Genomic DNA, 18,758 nt, shown 5'->3' on the forward strand with positions numbered 1-18,758 from the left:
TGATGGTTGAGAAAAATTAAATTATTTTACTTTTTAAATACCAGCTATGTACATTTAACAGAAAAAATGGATATGTTTTCAGCTTCACTTTTATTGCAATATGTAACATCGGGTGCATATGGAGAGTCTCTTAGCTGTCGTTTTCTTGGTTTGCTCTTACAAACTTGAAGGGTATACTATTACAAATGATAACACAAGGATATTAAACTGTTGCATTACTTCTTAATAAAAATCCCATTACAGTCTGCCTACTTGTTTAATACCTAAACAGTACTGTTTCAAGAGCAGTAATTCAGTTACCGAATGCATATTAAAAATTACAGTGAGTGAGAATGCAATAATCTGTCCCAAGTCAACATGCAGTCTCTACTTCTTTGCTTATAAACAGTCAATTTTCCCTAATAATAATATAATAATATTTTTTTTTCATTATGCTATACATTTTCAAAATGCTGTTTTATGAAGGAACACTCTTCATTCACTCTTCATTCAGGTCTATCATGCTCTGCAAGGTACATTGCTGTTAGTCATTTATCAGGTAACATGTATCTCTTTCCAGCACCATCTGCCTATTTTACTTACAAAGAATATAAGTTCTTCAAGGCAGAGGATTTGTTGCAATGAGTAGCCTATTCAGGGAAGTGTTCCAGTACTTTCCTGGTCTTCTCATGCATTGACAATACACTTGAACAAAACTCCTCTGCTATCACTCATGCGTTGTCATGCAATAATGATGGCTGTGGGAACACCAGGTTGTATCTTGTGGCCTGAAATGGTCAGCTCTGTGTTTCATGGGTTGAGGCTTCCTAATAATTCAGGCATGCTTTCCAAAGCCACTTATCAGCCATATGCCCTGCCCTGTGACAGCTGATCCCCTGTACACTTTGATTTTAGTTTTTCTTACTGTCCCTTCACAATACATAGTATCTGTTCATACTTGGCTCAGGTTGGGATATTTGCATTGTAATAATTCAGTGTGATTTTGTTTTCACTTTACTAGAATATTTTCTTAACTATAACAGAATTGAGCCAGTGTTACCGCACGTGCATGGTGTATATTTCCTTAGTTTAACTCTGCTTCTACTTGGCGTACCTTCATCACTGAGTTCAGCGAGACTGTCATCAGCCACATGGCACCCAAAAGGCAGACCATGGAACATGGCATCTCTTGGACAGTGATTACTGCATGGTTAAAAATGTGTCCAGTCCTGCGGCATGTTGAAGAAGCTCGGCACATCCATATGGTCGTCTGTATAGGCAGAATCTACTGCTCTGTTAAAGAAGCATAGCATGAAAGGTTATGCCTTAATGTGAGAAACAAAAAATGTAATTTTCTTCTTCAGGGTTCCTTTTTGTAGTTTAGCAGCTAGATTCCTGCATTATATCTATTTTCTCTAAAATGGTTTTATAACATGTTCTGTTTGCCAGCACAATATTAAATGGTCCCCAGACACTGTTTTAACTCACATGTCATGTTTTCTACACTATACCTCACTTTGTAATTACTGCCTCCCATTGCCAATAATTCCTGCCCTCCAGAAGGCCCTGTTTAAGGCTGAGTAATAAAATACTGGGAGATTAATATTCAGTTGATGACAGATCGTTTAATGCAACTCTTACCAAAACTCTCCAGCATCTAGGAAATTGGCAGAATACTCCTAATGGCTGCTTTCTGATGTCATTCAATGAGCAACCAAGGGTGAGTTCTCTGAGGTTATTCTCCAGACTTTAATGGAGCAGATTTCTTTTTAATCTTCAGTCCTCTCAGGGAATTGTATGAGGTGAGTTTAATTCCTGTGTATTTGGCATGAAAGTGGATCTTCTTAGATTGCAAACCAGGACTTGTGTTACTGTTTCAGCACTGTAGTCAGTAAATCTAAAAGTTTTCATCTACTTGTGTGCCTATACGCCCAGTGAGAACACAAGAGATTTACGTGCATGGATCCATACTGAAGTTACAAATTGCAGTCTAGATTTTCTCAAAAACTTACGGGAAATTGTAAACAGCTGCAGATATTGCCAGCGCTTGGATGATTTGCCTTACTGATTTCAAAATTGTAGTCCCAACAACTTAACTAATACAATAAAACATCACACCTGTTTCTTTCCCTGTACTGCCCCCCCCCCCCCCCCCCCGCCCCATGCCATCTTGGCAATACAAAGGAATTTTAAAATGGGTGTGGAGGACATTTGTCCAATTTACAAGCTGATTTCAGTAGGGGTATTCATGTGGGTACATTCCTACTGAGTAAAAGCATTGATAAATTGGCTCTGGTAAATTTAGCAGCCACAGTTTTTACTGCATGGGTATTACTCTGCTCCTCTGCCATTAATTACCAGAATTGACACAAGGGGACATACCCCTGCTTAACCTACTTCAGTTCTCACTCAAATGCCTTGGTTCCTTTGAAAGGCCAATGATGCTTTAAAGTAAGACATTGCAGTATGCCTACTTGTGTTTTATTACTGATGGAGTCAAAGAGTGAGAAGTTTTGGTTTTAAACTTGTGAGAAGTGCTGGCGCGAAACCTGTTCCTCCCCACCCCCCACATCAGTGGTTATTTCTCATCAGGGACTGCCTTTCTGCCAGGTTTTCAACTAAGGTGTTCAGTCCCTCCTCAGAGTGGGGGAAAAGCAAGGCAAAGGGCAGAGACTTCAGATGTCCCAAAGAAGAAATGAGCTTTGGTTGTCTCTGAAATCCACCTAGGCTAGAATTTCATGCCAGATTAGCACTGTTTGAGTATACTTTTGGAGTGTATGTATGTGTAAAAGCACTAGTAGCAATGCTTTGAGGGAGTAGGTGCACAAACAGTTTTCTGGGTGGCAGCACTGTCTAAAGCAGGTCTTACCTGTCCACTTCCACCCTTGTCTCATATTGCTGCCCTCCCTGTGGTACCAGCACAAGGCTTATGGGCTGCATAATAAATCTGTTCAGTGAATGGTAGCTGGTTGAAAAGTAATCTCATGAAAAAAAAGAGCCTTTTTCTGAGTATCAGGTGCCTGATCCCTTTCACAGAATGGCTTGACAAACAGCAGGAACGGCACAGCTGAAAGAGGGGAGCTTGCCATGACAGAAGTAAAGGCAGGGGAATGCCTTGAATCAGTAGGTCATGCTTGCTATTGAACACTTGTGTCATGAACCCCTTCACCCTCATTTGGCATCCAACACTTGTACACATACACAGGACAGATTATCTGTCATTTGATAGCATCACACATATCTCAGCTGGCTTGTTAACGTGTTTTAGTAATAGCTGAACTCTTGGACATTAATAGGCGATGCAATCACTCATTTCCTGAATTGACCACTTCCATGCAATGAAGAAGACAAGCTGGTTACTCAGAACTATGTTCTTAATGGTCATCATTTCTCTAGAACTTTATTGACTCAGATGTAATAACCTGAAAAGGTATGCTCCACAGGACTCTGCTGTTGTTTGGGAATATACAAGGTACAGAAAACACTGGAAGAATTAATGACTGATTTTGAAGTTTTTCTGTGATGAGGGTGATGACTTTTTGATTTCACGTATGGAGGTATTCTTTCTGGTAGTATCTTCTTAGGTATTTTGTGAACCTTTAGTGTCACATTTGTCTCTATTTGTAAAGAAATTAATTCCTTCAAGAGAAGGACTTCAGTGAGAAATCATTTTCACCTCTATCTCCATACTTGCTAAAGCAGTACTGGTTGATACCCAGTAAGACATTACTCTTCGTCATTGTTTTTAGCATTTCAAAACCCTAAACTAGCCTTTGCAGCAATGTGAGCACAATATGCTGAATGCATTTGAATCCCGTGAATCAGGCAGGATAGGCCTTCTGTCCATACGTCACCTCACTCAGTAGAAAGGTTTGCCATCACCAATAAAATGGAATAAGATCATTTGGAAGTGAGTGCTTCTTGTAATTTCATCGTACCGTTTTTATTACAGAAGGAGTTGAAAAATGTACAGTAGTGGAAAAATGTCTTACACAGCACCTGATGTACGGAGCAGTGGTTCCCAAGCAATAAGGCAGGACTCCCAGGTGAGACGTGAGTCCATGACATGCAGAAATACACTCCACAGGGCTTGCTTCGGAGCTGCAAAACATTAACAATTTTCTTAGGTGAGGTTTAGCTTCCAAAAAGGCCACTCAGAGTACTAAGCATTTTTACTGAACTGTGTGCGCTTTCCCCCTACATACCCCATATTTCAGTTCTTTATGATTTTTTCAGTTCTTTATGATTTTTCCATGTAAATTTTTCATGTAAAAAATTAAACCAATTGGCTAGTATAAATTCCTTTAAGACTTGCCTTTCATAGTATTGGTTAAGGGTTTGGAACAATCACATGAAAGGTGATACCCAGGGAATCCTTCCTGAGCTTACACTGCACTCACTGCCTTGGGAGACAAGGATTTGGGTGGTCAGCCCCTGAACGCGTATTATTCTTGCTGATTAGGCATGATCAGTACAGCCTGGATTTATTTACCTCTCTAAGAGAATTCCAAGCAGTGACTAAAGACGCAGTGAATGAAGTGTTGGCGACAAGTAGCTGTAAAAGTAAAATGCTAAAAGCCTTAAGATAAAGCTGTTTAAAAGAGAAGTTGGACCTGATATAAAATGTGTTCTGCTTCCAGTTGAGAGAAAATGATTTGGGGTAACAGTTTTCCAAAAGTGTTTAACCACTGTGTTAGCGAGTTTACATGCTTGCTTTTAAAAAAGCAGTTACACACTCCTTTGCTCAGCATTTCCAAGACAATGTGGCTTAAGTTGTGGGCACCATTACTGTCAAGATGACCTTGGAGATGTTTGTTACCACCTTCTTGCCAGAAGTTACCGGTTCTTTAGCAGAATCGGCAGAGCAGATTGTTCTTGTGTACCAACGATCAACCTCTTCCTTGAGGTCCCTCCCAATCTTTGGACCGAAGCGGCTACAGAGAGCTTACCTGATTTGTTATACATACTCTCTTTGGGGTTGCTTATTTTTTAAATCACTGTAACTGCTCGTTTTCTGTGAGCATGTATAAACCTGAGAGCATATCTGTGTGGCACAATGCAGCATGCAATAAATGAAATAGCTCACTATGGGAAGGAATGCAGATGAATTGGCAGGACGGAGTAGTTAGCCCTGCTGAGCAGCAAAGATAATTGTTCAGGTTCTTTTTATTCAGGGCTACTTTGGAACAGTGCTGGTAGGGGAAACTGCACCACTGTGCAGCATTTTCACTGTTACATGCCTTCAGTAAGACTGATGTGCCGCGATCCTCTCGTGCTATAAAAGACAGCGCTTGCTAAAATGGCCATCCCATTTTGGGGATTTGAGTGGCGCTTCTGTGTGCGCTCTGAAGATGCATGTTAAATGTGTTGGCTCAGGGTTCTTTGATAGTTATCTCTGTAGTCCACTGCTTTCATTCAGTGTTTGCATATTGCAATAGCTGTGCTGCTATGATTTGAAATGCTCAGTGTCACACAACTGGCCGTGGTATCTTAGCCGTGCAGCGGAAGAAGCTCAATGGATGTAGACTTCTTCTCTGCCTGTCATCGCTGTCATCTTTATGTTCTGCTCTCATAAAGGCAGCTCACTGGGCTATACCTGAAAGCTATCAGAAAATCCCAACGACCATATTTCGTTAGTCATGAAATACGGTCTATAAATTGCCTTCAGGGACTCTCCATCCAGATAACTAGCAGGGTCAGAATTTTCATTTACAGGATCTGGGCTTGCTGAAAGAAGGGGAAGTCCCTGTACATACCATAACGCTACGCGGGTTCGACATGCCTGGAAGTTACACGCCGAGACGTGCAACCCGTGTGCGCTCTCTGCGTCCACGCTGACACCAACCCATCGGTACGAGACGTAACTGGGCAGGGTCTGGGTAACGAGCCTCCAGCCCGGCCCCGGGAAAGCACAGCCCAGGGCTGCCCCGAGTTCCCGGGCTGGCGCACCCCGGGGCGGAGGAGCCAGCGGGCAGGCAGCACCCCCTCTCAAAACACTCCCTCCCCTCCGGAGCTCCTCGGGGGGGCCCTCGGGAGGAGCCCCACGGCCGAGGTAGCCGGGTCCACAGTGTCCTCTAGCGGCGACGGGCCCGGTGGCCAGCAGAAAGTGAAAGCCTTTCAATTGAAGTCTAGAGTTTCGGGATTACGCTGAAGAACCCGATTTTTACGCAGGTGCCTCTTAGAAAAATGTATAAACCGCTTTCCAGCTACCCGATTTGGTTTATGACTCTTGGGAACGTGTTGAGCTTTAACGATCTGCTTCTGACAATGCTGCCCAGCCTGCTGAAAGCAGCCAAAACCAGCGCTGCTATAAGAGAATAAGCATCATTCCGATAGAAATTCCAGCAGCCTTAGTGTGACTAGTCCGAGTATCTGCTTCATGTTGGCTTACCATTAAACAGCCAACCTCTGTACAGTTTACTCCATGCAATGCTGTTTCAAATTAACTAAAATATGAGCATCACATCAAGATGATGCAAGATAGGCTTATAGTTCAATGCAAGAAATATGTAAAGGTCTTGCACAGGCCATGCATAATAACTGCATCTTTCTGGCACCACTGCTGGTACTTGTCATTTGCTGACACAGTGCTGAGTTAATCTAAGAAGCAAAACACCGTAATGTTTCAAAGAATCGTTGCCTGTTGTTTGGAGGGTGGGAGAGGAAACAGAAAGGCTAGTTACACTTGGATATTAAGTGTTAATGCACTGTCTTATCTTTAGTCAGTGGGGGTGAAGGAACAGAGTCGCTGTGAGTAAAGTGCATTTGAAAGCTTGTTTCACTTCCGTTTGGTGTTGCCTACTATCCAGCCAGCAAGTGTCTGGTTACTCCCTTTGAGCTGTTCACAGGAGCTGATCTGGGGACAGTTTGATTGAGAAACACGTACTGGAAATACCACATTTCATAGAAAGAGACGGTGAATAGAAACCCTGCATTTGGGCTCTTATTTCTCGCTATCCATACTAGAAATGAAATACCCCATATCTTTGTGATTCAGTGTTGTGCTACTCATAGCACGCTCACAGTTCATGTTGAAGCAGTGGAAGTGCTATGCATATATGTGAGTTAAAAGGTCTCCGTATGAGCTAGGCACTTCTGGGTTTGAGCGATCAAACTACGTGCAAGAACCAGGCTGCTCATTTGAGGGCTAATAAAAGACTAGATTGCAAGAATCAAATTTTGCCTTTTCTTGTACCTGTTGGAATTGGCCATCAGTTTCATTCATGCTGAAGTCTGTGTTACTAGGGGCAGAAACCTTCATCACTCATGTTGCCTAAGAAAAGAAGCAATTCCAGGTTATGTTCTTCCCCTCTACTTGTCCATGGTCCCTAATATGTCCTTTGATTTTCTTCATTCCTGTGGATGGTGACTATTTTCCTTAGAGAAGTCAAGAGAGATGCAAGAAACTGTCTTCTTCCACAGGCTGTGTATGCTGATCTGTGATTTATCAGAAGTGAGGGTATTTCAGGGAAACATTCTTCCAGAATCATCTTCTGGGAATGTTAATTTCTGAGGGGGCCCTGAAATAATTTTTCTCTCTCTTTATATATTTCTCTTGCATTTTGTCTGCAGACTACATTGCTGTTTATCTCTGTTCCTATTTAAAAAACAGATGAATATATTTTCCTCTGCCTTAAATAGTCTTATAGCTTTTTTGGCACAGTTTCCCATCTTTACCAGTTCAGGATTGTAGGATATAAACCCCAGAGCCAAACGTCAGTTTCTTGTATCATTCCATCCAATAAGTATTGCTGGCACGTCCCTGCAAGGGATGTTTGCAATCATTCGCCCCACTTTTTACTCTGCTGAAATAATGTTCTGTGTTTTCCTCTACTAAGTAAATGGAGATTCATGAGAGTAGAGCCAAAGAGAATCCTCTTACCTCTTTTTATGAAGAAATGTCTACCTCTGAGCTTTTTATGGAAAATGAATCCAGATTTTTCTGAACTGACTGTTCACTTTCAAGCTATGACTTTGGCGCTCTAGCTGTCTGAGTAACCATCTAAAAACTTACAGACAGGAGAAAGTTTCTGATATATATTAGCAAGAAAATTACACCTACCTCTGGGAGATGAACCAAAAGATGGACTCTCCAGATTAAAGTCCAGATGGGTCAAAATTTGTTTGAAAGGCTGAAGGGCATAACTTTGCCTTGGTTTTTTTCTTAGCAGATTGATGCAAGATGAGGTAATAAGAAGCTTTCTATCTGTTCCAGGGCTTAAGAAGCTGACCTCAAGCTCAGTGTGCTGCTGGCTCCTTGCGAAGCCTTACATTACAGGGGTTGGTTTGCCCATGTCTGGTGGGAACAGTTATGTAGTGGTCAGAGTGTTCTGAAAATTAAAACTGGTATTGTGGTGGCATAGATGGTGTTTCTTTAGTGCCAAGAGTTTGACGCGGACTCTTCCGCTCATGCCTTTCCTTTCTTATTAAGAGATTTTATTTTTTTCTATTTAAAAACAAAACAGTTTTCACTCTTAGTAATGAAATGGTCCACTTACTTAATGAGAATACATGGAATAGTATAGATCTCCCAGCGAGTTTCATGGGCTGGGCTTCCCATCTATTTAAAATAAGAAAACTACTTTGTGATCAAACCTCCCTGGTCCCTACTCATAAATCAGGAATTGAAACAACTCTTTGTACCCTGCTTGTCTTTTTCTAGGCAGGATTTTAGCACTTCAAAGAATTGTCTATTACTTTGTATTTGTCTGCTGTTTGGTGGGGTAAGAAAGCCACAAATTCACAGTGGTTTCTAAGCAGTGTTTATTATGATGCATAGTGAGACAAGTTTAACAATGACTTAAGTCACGGTGTAAGTTTCCCATTGTATGTAAATTATTCCTAAAAGAGGAGTATGTGATAAAATGCAGTAACTTGAGCTAATTCAGCACTCAGCAAGCATGCAAAATAGGTGTAATAGAGATGCTGAAGAGGAAGAAGTGTGGGAAGACAACCTGTATATTTGGGGAGAACTGTTTAATCTGAAACTCTCCTGATAGTTATTCCTGTCACCACAGGCTGGGCATTAGGTGCTATTGGAATAATTTCCATTAACGATGCACTCAGCCTCTCTGCAGAAGCTATGGAACGCACGCTGAGTGCAGCAGCACTGGGAAGTGCAGCTGAGTTTGAAGGAACTGGTAATGTGCTGGGTTGAGCTGGGAGTTACTGGAGCTGTAAGAAAGAGAATCTGTTGATAGATGTGCTGGTGGTATGTGTTTTGAATAGGGAGGTGGGGGCCCAGAGTAGGACGGAACACTAGGATGAGGCTAGAACTGAAAAATAGCCAGAGAGGGAAAACTGTTGTTTTCTAACTTCTCTTACCTTTTCCTGTAACATTTCCAAGTTCTGTTCATCCAGAAAGACAGAATGCAAAAGAAACGCTTTATTTCCCCCTTGGCCTTCAGCTTTCTCTGCCAGAACAGGTTTTTTGACACTCTTGGGATGAGAGAGTATTTGTTTTTCTGTTTAAAACTGTAGTTTTAATTGAGAGCTTATAGGGAAAAACTGATAACCCACTGTCACAATGCTTGCTACTGAGGCTGCTACAGCAATCTATATTGTTGCTTTCTGCCATAAGGCAAATAATAACAATAATAATTTTACAAGCTAGTACATGTTAAATTTGTGCAGGTCACTCTGGCCAGCACCTATCTGTGAACAGTTTATATTACCTGTAAGTTGACTCTCATCTTGCATCCTCTGAAGGGTAACCACTGAAGTCAATGATTTGCTTCTCTTAGACACCAGGATTATAGTTTGTACCACTATTTAGTCATTGTTAAATTTGGTGCCTAAAGTTTTTGAAGATGCATATGCGTACCCTGCTCCTGAATTTAGCTCGCTGCACTCTTACTAAGTAAAAGTCTGGAAGGGACAAAAAAGAGACCTCCCCTTGAAATTTAATCCAGATCACACGTGTGGTATGGTATGGAACAAGAACTACAGAATTCACTGCCAGTCCTAGATCTTATAAAATCTAAATGCACCAATAATCACCAAGGCTATTTTTAAATGTTTAACATGACTTTCGAAGGCATATACACATTTAACATCTGTATCTTTTTAAAGTAATATTTATTCTAATATATCACAGCTTTGGCAGTAATTTTGTGCTAATTGCTCAGAACAGGCTGAACTTTAGGGGATTATAAATTTAAGTATGACATTTATTGTGGTGGTGCGTTTGGGTTTTGGGGTGTTTTCTGGTTTTGTTTTGGTTTTGTTTGTTGGTTTTTTACTTTTTTTTTTTTTTTTAATTTACATATACTGAATGGTCAACTAACCTGACATTATTGGCAGCTCAGGATGGTTGGTGACTGTCCATTTCACTCCACAAGTGTGGATTTATTACCATGAGTCACAGAAGTAGAATTACCTTTTCATGAGGTTGGAGTGATCTGTCTTTCCATATGAGACACTACTATGGTAATGTTGGCCGGTTGCTAGGGTGACCTAAAAACATTAACTGAGTGTTTTACACAGAATTAATTTTAAAGGAAACTGGTCATTACCTTCTGTTCCTTTACTAATGCATATTTTTATCCATACTTAGCAATACTCTTTAGTGCTTGCATTTTAGTTCAAGAACTAAAGCACCTAATGGTGCTTAAATCCCCAAGAGGATTTAAGCACCATTAAGGTCACTGTAATTCCATCTCTCTGATGCCTAACCCTAAATTTCTGTTCAGCTGGGCATGCACGAACAGCAGGATTCATCGTCTGCATCTTCATTCTGTGTGGTTGCGCAGACCCATAGCTCTAGCAATATGCTCCGAGTGGGAATGTGCCTGCCTGTCCAACCATCTAATGTGGCATCTATTCAGAGCCCGCACATATTTGGGAGCTATGTATCTGCACATGGCAGATGCTGGGCTGTGGAGATTGAAATCTCTCTTTAAAACCACAGGTTTCTTTATCAACACTAGCAGGTTTTTTGCTAGGAGGTCTTGCCCAGTCCTTGTGACATTCATATCTTTCACTTGCATAGGAGTAGTACACTAATGTTTTCTTACTTAAGGGGCAGTCTGAAATGCCAGACATAACTGGATAACCTCTCAGCAGCTAGGACACGGATTATACATCTGTGGGCAGCACAACTAGAGGCTTAGCAAAGAGAATAGGATCCTACAGTATATTCAGCATCTGTGAACATTGAGTGAAGGGGTCAATTATGAAAGAATCTATTTTTTCTACTTTTGCTTGTGCCAGATCAGCTTTTAGAGGGAATCCATTTTCCAGGATGTAATAAATGCATTGTTGTTTCTGAGCTAGCAGTGTCTAGAATGAGTTCTCTGTACTTTAGAAAATTGTCACTAAACAACTGTTCCAACAATCATGTATGCTGGTAGGACACTGTGCAAGCAATTCAGATCATGAGACAATTCAATGCATCTTAAATTGCTTGAAAAAAAGCAAAATAGTCCAAATGTCTTGAAATTATGACACTATGTCTTGGGAAGAAATAGAAAATGGCCCTCAGACCATGTTCTATGTCCTTCTTCTCTGATGCATTTAATTGCTGTCCATGGAAAGTATTGTCATTACTCTGGAATTTAAATGTGTCATATGTGCCATAGTCATTAGGCTGAAGTTTCGGGGGGAAGGAGGGGGACCAGGCAAGAAACCATATTAGGTTGACTCAGATCTGTCTCCCTGCCTAGCCCCTTACCATTTCCTTTACAATCATGGCAATCTCTTACATGCTTTTTTTATTGCACAGGTGCTTCTGCTGCTCAGACATGGCCTTGGGTAGACTGATGCCTTAGGCAAATGTAGGATTATACCTATTCTCTCCTGTGCCCCTATCTGAGAAAACACTTGTCCCTTGAGTCAGTTCTTCCTCCAAGTGCGCTTTCTGAGACTTGATACTCATCTCTCTGAAATGAACACATGTGGTTCGCAGGCACTGGTGGGGAATGGGTGCCTGCAGCTTGTAGACCCGGGGATTCAGTGACACAGTGAAAGGAATCTGCTATTCCTACCTCAGGGTGACATGCAGGATTGACTGCATATGAAGGCCTCCTGTATGGAGGTACTTAAAGTTAAGAGCTGACACCACTCAGCAGTAGTTTTCTGTCTCGTTTTAGAGATGGTGCTAGAAGTGTGTCTTGTGCTAGCTGCTTTTGCTGTTGTAGTCACAGTGTCCAGAAGGACTGAGGACCTAGAACAGCTTCTTTGGAAAGAGGATACAGTTCTTTGTTTAGTCTTTTGTTACCTTTTCCTCATCCGTGGTTTCTGCCACAGTGACCTATTCTGGCCTAAGCAAGGTAATTCTATCCCCTCTCAAGCATTTTTATGGAATTCTTGCCTGTGCTGAAGAGGACTTGGTCATGTCTTGCAAAAACAGACATTAGCTCTCACACTGATTGAAATCATAACCAGTCAAAGCATTCATTTTCCCAAAGGCATCCACGACACTTTTTGTAACTTAGACATTTATGTGATGCCTTTGTGCTGCACAGACTTCTAGGTTTATTGTAGTCCCTTGCAAATCTTTTGGAACCCTATGTGTGTGGATACCTATTCATCTGAGTTTGTAATTGTGGTTTTCTACAGTAAATAGCTCCTAAATGAGACTATTTGTGACCTTACGTGCATGGGAGTAAGAATCCTAAGTCTGTTTGTGCATTGTGTGCAGACATTTTCTTAAAAGATACTGTTCATGTTATATACAGAACTGTGAAAGTTACTTACTGCACATGCAGAGGAAGACAAATGTAATATATTATCTTATCTGGAAATACTTAGTCACACGAGTAGAATATATTTCATCATTCATGTGTAAGATAGCAGAGTTGAACTTCTGTTTGCACTCTCAACAATGGCATTTCCTGCTTTTGAATACATATTTGTGCAATTTAATATTTGCTTTAGCTTCCTGTAGAATAGTTTCCCTTCTCTTTAAGGGAACTATTATGTTGTGTGCTATGAACCAGCGTTAGAACATTCTGTTCATTTCAGTAACGACTTCTAGAAAGATGGGAAGGGAAGGGTCAGTGCACAGAGGGGTAGGAGGGTCAAAATGTTTTGAAGAAAATTCAGATAAAAGTAACAACAGATAAATGTAAAACAAAGTGCTTCTCACTGCTTTTTCCTAGATGCAGAGGGGCGTGGTATTACTTGAAAGGCAGGTAATATTTTTTTTAATTAATCTCTCCTTTCTTTTGCTATTAATTCTAAGGATTTTTTTCTTTGAACTTCATATTGCTAACCCTTCAGAATTAGAACTGATAACTGATTTCTCTAGTCACCCTTTCCTCTGTCCACGGATGGTTTTGCTGTAAGCAGGGGAATGTGATATAGTCAAACCCAGACATTCAAAAATTCTGTTTAAAACCCACCCCCCCCATGCACTAAAACCCGAACAAGAACATTTGTTTATAAACATGAAATATTAACAGTCCAATGCATTAAACTTTATTTATTTCTCTTGGTTTCTGAACACAAGTAATTTCTAAGGCTTTGCCTACAGTCATGAGGATTGAGGTTCTCACCCTGTCACATGTATTTCAGATCTGGGGCTTGAAGAATTCATGATAAAACCACAGGGATTAGCTACAAACGTGGGAGTTACAAGCCCTGTGTGATTCAGTTTTGATGGTTATAGCAGATTAAAATAAGAGGGGAAGTTCTCACTATGGCAGCATCAGAGGGCTAGGCTTATCCAAGCCAGGCGAGAAAGGATCCCTGTATTGCTGCACTCCATTCAGTGGAGGGACTATTGTATACTCACTTTTTCCCAACTAATTTCTCTTGTTCTGATCCCAACACTTAACTAAGAAATTGTCAATGGATTGAGAATTTTGACTGCAATAGCTATTTAGATGAAGGCATCCAAGGCACACGTGCTCTTCTGTCACAGAAAAATGTGTCTCCTGGGTGTCCAGAAAATCTCTGACTGAGCTATTCTAGTTCTACATGTGAGTAATTCTGAATATAAAATAAATCCTTTGGAGTCAGGTAAATTTGACAGATGTTGCCTTTTCTGCTTACATTCCAAAATAGCCTGTAACTCTACTGTAACTTGGGTAACTTAAGTTATATTCGTTTCTTTCTTTTTTTCTCTCTTTTAATGTCTATTTGGCTCATGGATTGTTTACACCCATGGTGTCACTATTGATGTCAAAGGCAAAAAGTGTAAAAAAATACCAAACAAAAAAACCAAAACCCACACCAACCCAAAGAAACAAAAAAACCCCAACCACCCCAGAAACACCAACAAAAAAAACCATAAAAAAGGAAAACAAAACAAAACCAACTAAATGAGGGTTTGAGTGGAGTGCCATTTATTACAGGTGTTTTGAATTAATTTATTTGAATGTAAGTGACAATCACATGTCAATAAAATTTACCTTTCTGTTCAGTAGTGTTCTAGTGACTCAGCACAGCTTTGAACAAGTCTTGGGAAATCCACAAAGACACAGTCTTCAAAAGTAAGATATTTTGTTTTTCTTGGAAGGAAAGAATGGCACTGCTATAGCTTTTTATTTGAGAGAAACTCTCAAAAGAAGGCTATTGTTAGATAACTTTTAATACCATAGTACTATATAATTGAGAAAAAAATAATGAAACTTTTCCTTTGATGTCAAAATGCTTAGAAAGGAAGGTATCTGTTGTTATTCTTGTCTTCCAGGTGGAGAAACTGAGGCATTGTGTGGTTTGTGCGTTTAAGTCACACAGCATGGCAGGGATTAAAATCTGGCAATTAGATGTGTGCCTGTGTTACAACTCCTTAATGCCACACAAAAGCTTGGAGTGACCAACAGAGACAGCAGAAGTTCCAAATGTGATTGAGGCTGATGAGGACCAGGTTGTAGGGGACATTCAGCAGATGGCACTTAGGGCAGAAGCATCCTGTCAGAGGCAAGCTGAGGGAACAGAGTAGCTAAAGGAATTGAAATAAATGCTAAATCCTCCTTCAGCTATATTAGCAATAATTAGCCTGTTCGAGAGTCTAGTGACAACTGATGATCAGGGTACAAAGGGAACACTTGGAAAGCTGAGAAGCTGAAGAAATAGATGTCATTCCCCAGTCAGAACCCTCTTCAGGATGGGGCAAAGGGAAGGAAACCAGCAGAGGATCTGTGTGAAACTGAAATTACTATGGGTGGAGTTTTAGAGAAAAATCAGCACTAACCAATTGAGTTTTCATCCAAAGCTCAAAGAAAACAGAAACAGAAAATTGCTGAAATACTAAAAATAATGTGCAACACTCTCATTGTCACTCTAACTTAATCTTCCTTGGTATCTGAAGACTGGAGTTTGGAGAATGTGTTGTCAACCTTTACAGAAGGTTCCAGGAGGATCCAGGGAACTAAACTTTCCTGTCAGATTACAGACATAAATGGGAATTAAAATAAAGGAACTATGAAAGAGTAGATACCTAGATAAATGCAGTCTACTTGAAGAGAGTCAGTATGGCTTTTGTAAAATGAAATTCAGGCTTACAGATGCATCTGGACTTCTTTGAAAGGGTCGGCAGATGTGTGGATCAGAGAGATTGAGACAATGTAGTTTATGGAGACTTCTAAAGAGATTTCAATAAATTCCCTCACCTCTATGAATAGAGAAAACGCGTATGTATGCATAAACAGTTGATTAACAGATAGAAAGGAGAGTAGGAGTAAATAATGAACTCTCTTGGTCAGGGCAGGTCAGCCAGTGGCGTTCCACAGGAACCTGTGCACAGCTCAACCTTTTCAGAAATGATCTGGTAAAGGGGTGAGTAGTGTAGTGAGAAAGTTGATGATGGTACAAAATTACTCAGGATAGTAAGAAGAAGGGCAGTTTAAGAAGATTTACAGGAACACTTTATATTTACAGTTTAGAAATTAAAATGGCAGGTAGAAGTCAATGCAAGTAAACACAAGGTAATGCATATAGGGGAAATCAATCCTAGCATCATACATGAAATGTTGGGTTTGCGTTTACCATTACTACTCAGGAGGGAGATTTTAGGCTTATGATAGATTGTAGCATTGCATAAGGCTTAATGCTGGGCAATCATCAAAAATGCAAACCAAATTCTGGAATTATTAGGAAAGGCACAGTGAACATCAAGTTCTCACTGTATTAACCCACGGCTTGACCACACCTTGAAAACTGTGTGTAGTTATGGTCTTTCTATCTTAAACTACTGGAAAAACTACAGTTTTCCCAGAAAAACTGGGTAAGAGGAATGATCAAGGATGTAAAATAGCTGCCAAAAAAAATGTCACCGGATAAGCTGGGACTTTTTTTATCTTGAAAAAGAAACAACACAGCAAATTATAAAATCGTGTAGCATGGAGAAGACTGATAGTTGTTCACTCTTCCAATTCAAGAATGAAAGGCTGTCAAGTAGAGTTACGGGGAACAGGGTCAAAAGAAAAGGAACTGTTTTCTTCTGCTAAGTGGTGATGGCCCTATGGAACTTGCCACCAAAAGTTACTGCAGATGCTGGTACCGTGGAGAAGAAACTGGTCAAATACTTGAAAGATCCATGGAAGGCTACTACCTAAAGGAATCATGTCAAGCTTGTGTGATTCATGAGCCAAAAATAGTTGGAGTGTGAGAAAGCACCCACAGGAAGCATACTTGCCCTGGTCTTATTCTTGCTTGGGCAGCTGCTTTTGATCACTGCTGTAGAAAGAAAACTGTCCTGGGTGAAACTCTGGTCTGGACTGGTGGAGCCATTTAGTTGGGAATGCAGGCAGCTACTCAACAGGCAGCTACGTGACATATGCTAACCTGAGGAGCTCAACAATACTTGAGCTGGCTTTAAATGAGCTACCTCAGATGCCAGTAGCAGCCTGTCCTCTGGCTGCACGGAGAGCTCATCCTCCCAGTGGCATCAACTAGCCTGTGCTGAGTTTCTTGCTGTCATCACTGGGATGTTCTCAGTACTAAGCCAGCTTATAGAAAAGTATTGTTATACTACACTACTATTCGCTGTGTGGGCATATCCACTGCCTAAATGGGCCTGGTGGTGCATCAATTATTTTGGTGGAGTCTACAAATATGAAGTTGCTAAATTCTCAAAAGCAGAAAAAAATTATTCCAGCTTCAACTCTCAAATTGTTTCCATTTTCTATTTATTCATTTCACAGGTCTAATAACTTTTCTGAGTGTCAGCTCTAGTACACGTAGCATGGGGGCTGAAAAGTCATTAGAATATTTTTTTTTTTTTAGTTCATGCATCACTCTCAGCAATAGTAAAGAGATGCAGCCGAACTGATGCTGTATCAAGAATAGACTCCGCTGTATTCTCTTTTAAATGTGATGGCTTTGAAGAGCTAATAGCACTGAAAATTAGTAAATAACTATTTTTATCACTAAACTCAGCAGTTTTGACTCAGAGTGTCCACTAAGGAAAAGAACTTTGAGTAACAGGATTTTTGTCTATCTTAACTACACTTTAAAAAGGAATGATGTCGATTATGGAAATGGAAATATTATATTGATGTCATTACAAACTAATGAAGAAAGCTACTAAGTACTTACATAAATTAGTATTATTACCCATTTTAATCGTGTGATTCTCGGGGTCTCCGGCTGGGGGCACTGGGCAAACATAGAAACACAGCAATGGCCAGCATGAATGAGGCTTGTACCTAGCCCAGTATTCTGCGGGGGGGTGGGGGACCAAAACCACCACCACCAACAACAACAAAAAAAACAACCCAAAAGAACGCCAAGAAAAAATGGATGTGAGATACAGTTATTCTGGATTTAGGATGCTTCTTAAGATGAAGTAGATTTTGTTTTCAAAATTCTTTTGCTACTAACAAACAATTGTACTGCTTTATTTTCATTACCTGTAAACCATCCTGTTTCTTTTCAAAAAATAAGAATCAGTGATTTTAAAACCATCCCCTTAACCAATAACTTCCAATTCTAATGGGTGCAGGTAGAAAAGTTATTGTAAATTCAAATTTGTTACCATTCAGTTTAATGAAACATTTCAGGTCTGGCATAAATCATTGGCTCTATCTACCTTCAATATTGCTAATTTTTCATTTACGTCAAGGGAAGAGCGAGAAAAAAGCAGAAGATGCTCCTTATTAATGTACAGTGTGAAGCCCAGCATGCTTTAAGGTCTGCATGAGCCTGTACACACACAGATTTAGCATCTAAAACAAGACCTAAGGAGAAGACCTAAGGAGATAGTCAAGGACTATCAATTATGCTATTAGGAATATGTCATAGAGACCAGTGGTGGTTTCATGGTTTCAACTCATATAATTTAAAGAAATGATTATAAAATACCAGTTCAGGAATTCATAGCCCTAATTCTGTTAATAAGGTTTTCTAAAACAGGCCAGACAGACGATTTATAAATTTACTAAATTAAAAGTGAATCTGGTGTTCAAAAGTAAAATTTGATAGGGCCTATAGGAGAACGCATGAAAGGGTGAATATATGTATTGGGACTGCACATCTGTGAATGGATATACCGACAAGGAAAGTAAGCATTCAACATTGCCAGGTTCATAGTAGCCTAGATCTTTCTTCCAGCTGATATTTTTAACTAGATTTTGCAATAGTGCAATGGATTTCCTGGTCCCTGGGGCTCCTGGCCTTCTATCTGACCTCTGTATTACAAGTTATGACTGCTTGCAAAGGACTGAAGCCAAAAGTTTCTGTCACATCACTAGCTGTCAAAACACAGGGATTTCTGTCTTGGTGTAGATACTTAGTTTTGGAAAGGCAAGATAGAACATTTTGTTCATCTTTCCTCATGCTTCTCCACACACACATATGCATGCACACACACACAAACAAACCAAACCACCAAA

At 40.3% G+C, this 18,758-nt stretch overlaps 1 long non-coding RNA gene across 1 annotated transcript; it reads right to left on the bottom strand.

The window, feature by feature from the left end:
• Nucleotides 1-141: 141 nt before the first annotated feature.
• LOC142055814 (uncharacterized) lies at nt 142-5,918 on the bottom strand. Its single transcript, XR_012660067.1, has 3 exons — nt 5,736-5,918; nt 3,979-4,080; nt 142-1,272 (listed from the first exon to the last, which is right to left on the bottom strand). It is a non-coding gene; the product is annotated as an uncharacterized LOC142055814 (long non-coding RNA).
• Between the last annotated feature and the right edge of the window lie 12,840 nt (nt 5,919-18,758).

The sequence above is a fragment of the Phalacrocorax aristotelis genome, chromosome 3 (genome assembly GCF_949628215.1).
Source record: "Phalacrocorax aristotelis chromosome 3, bGulAri2.1, whole genome shotgun sequence".
In the NCBI taxonomy this organism is placed as follows: domain Eukaryota; kingdom Metazoa; phylum Chordata; class Aves; order Suliformes; family Phalacrocoracidae; genus Phalacrocorax; species Phalacrocorax aristotelis.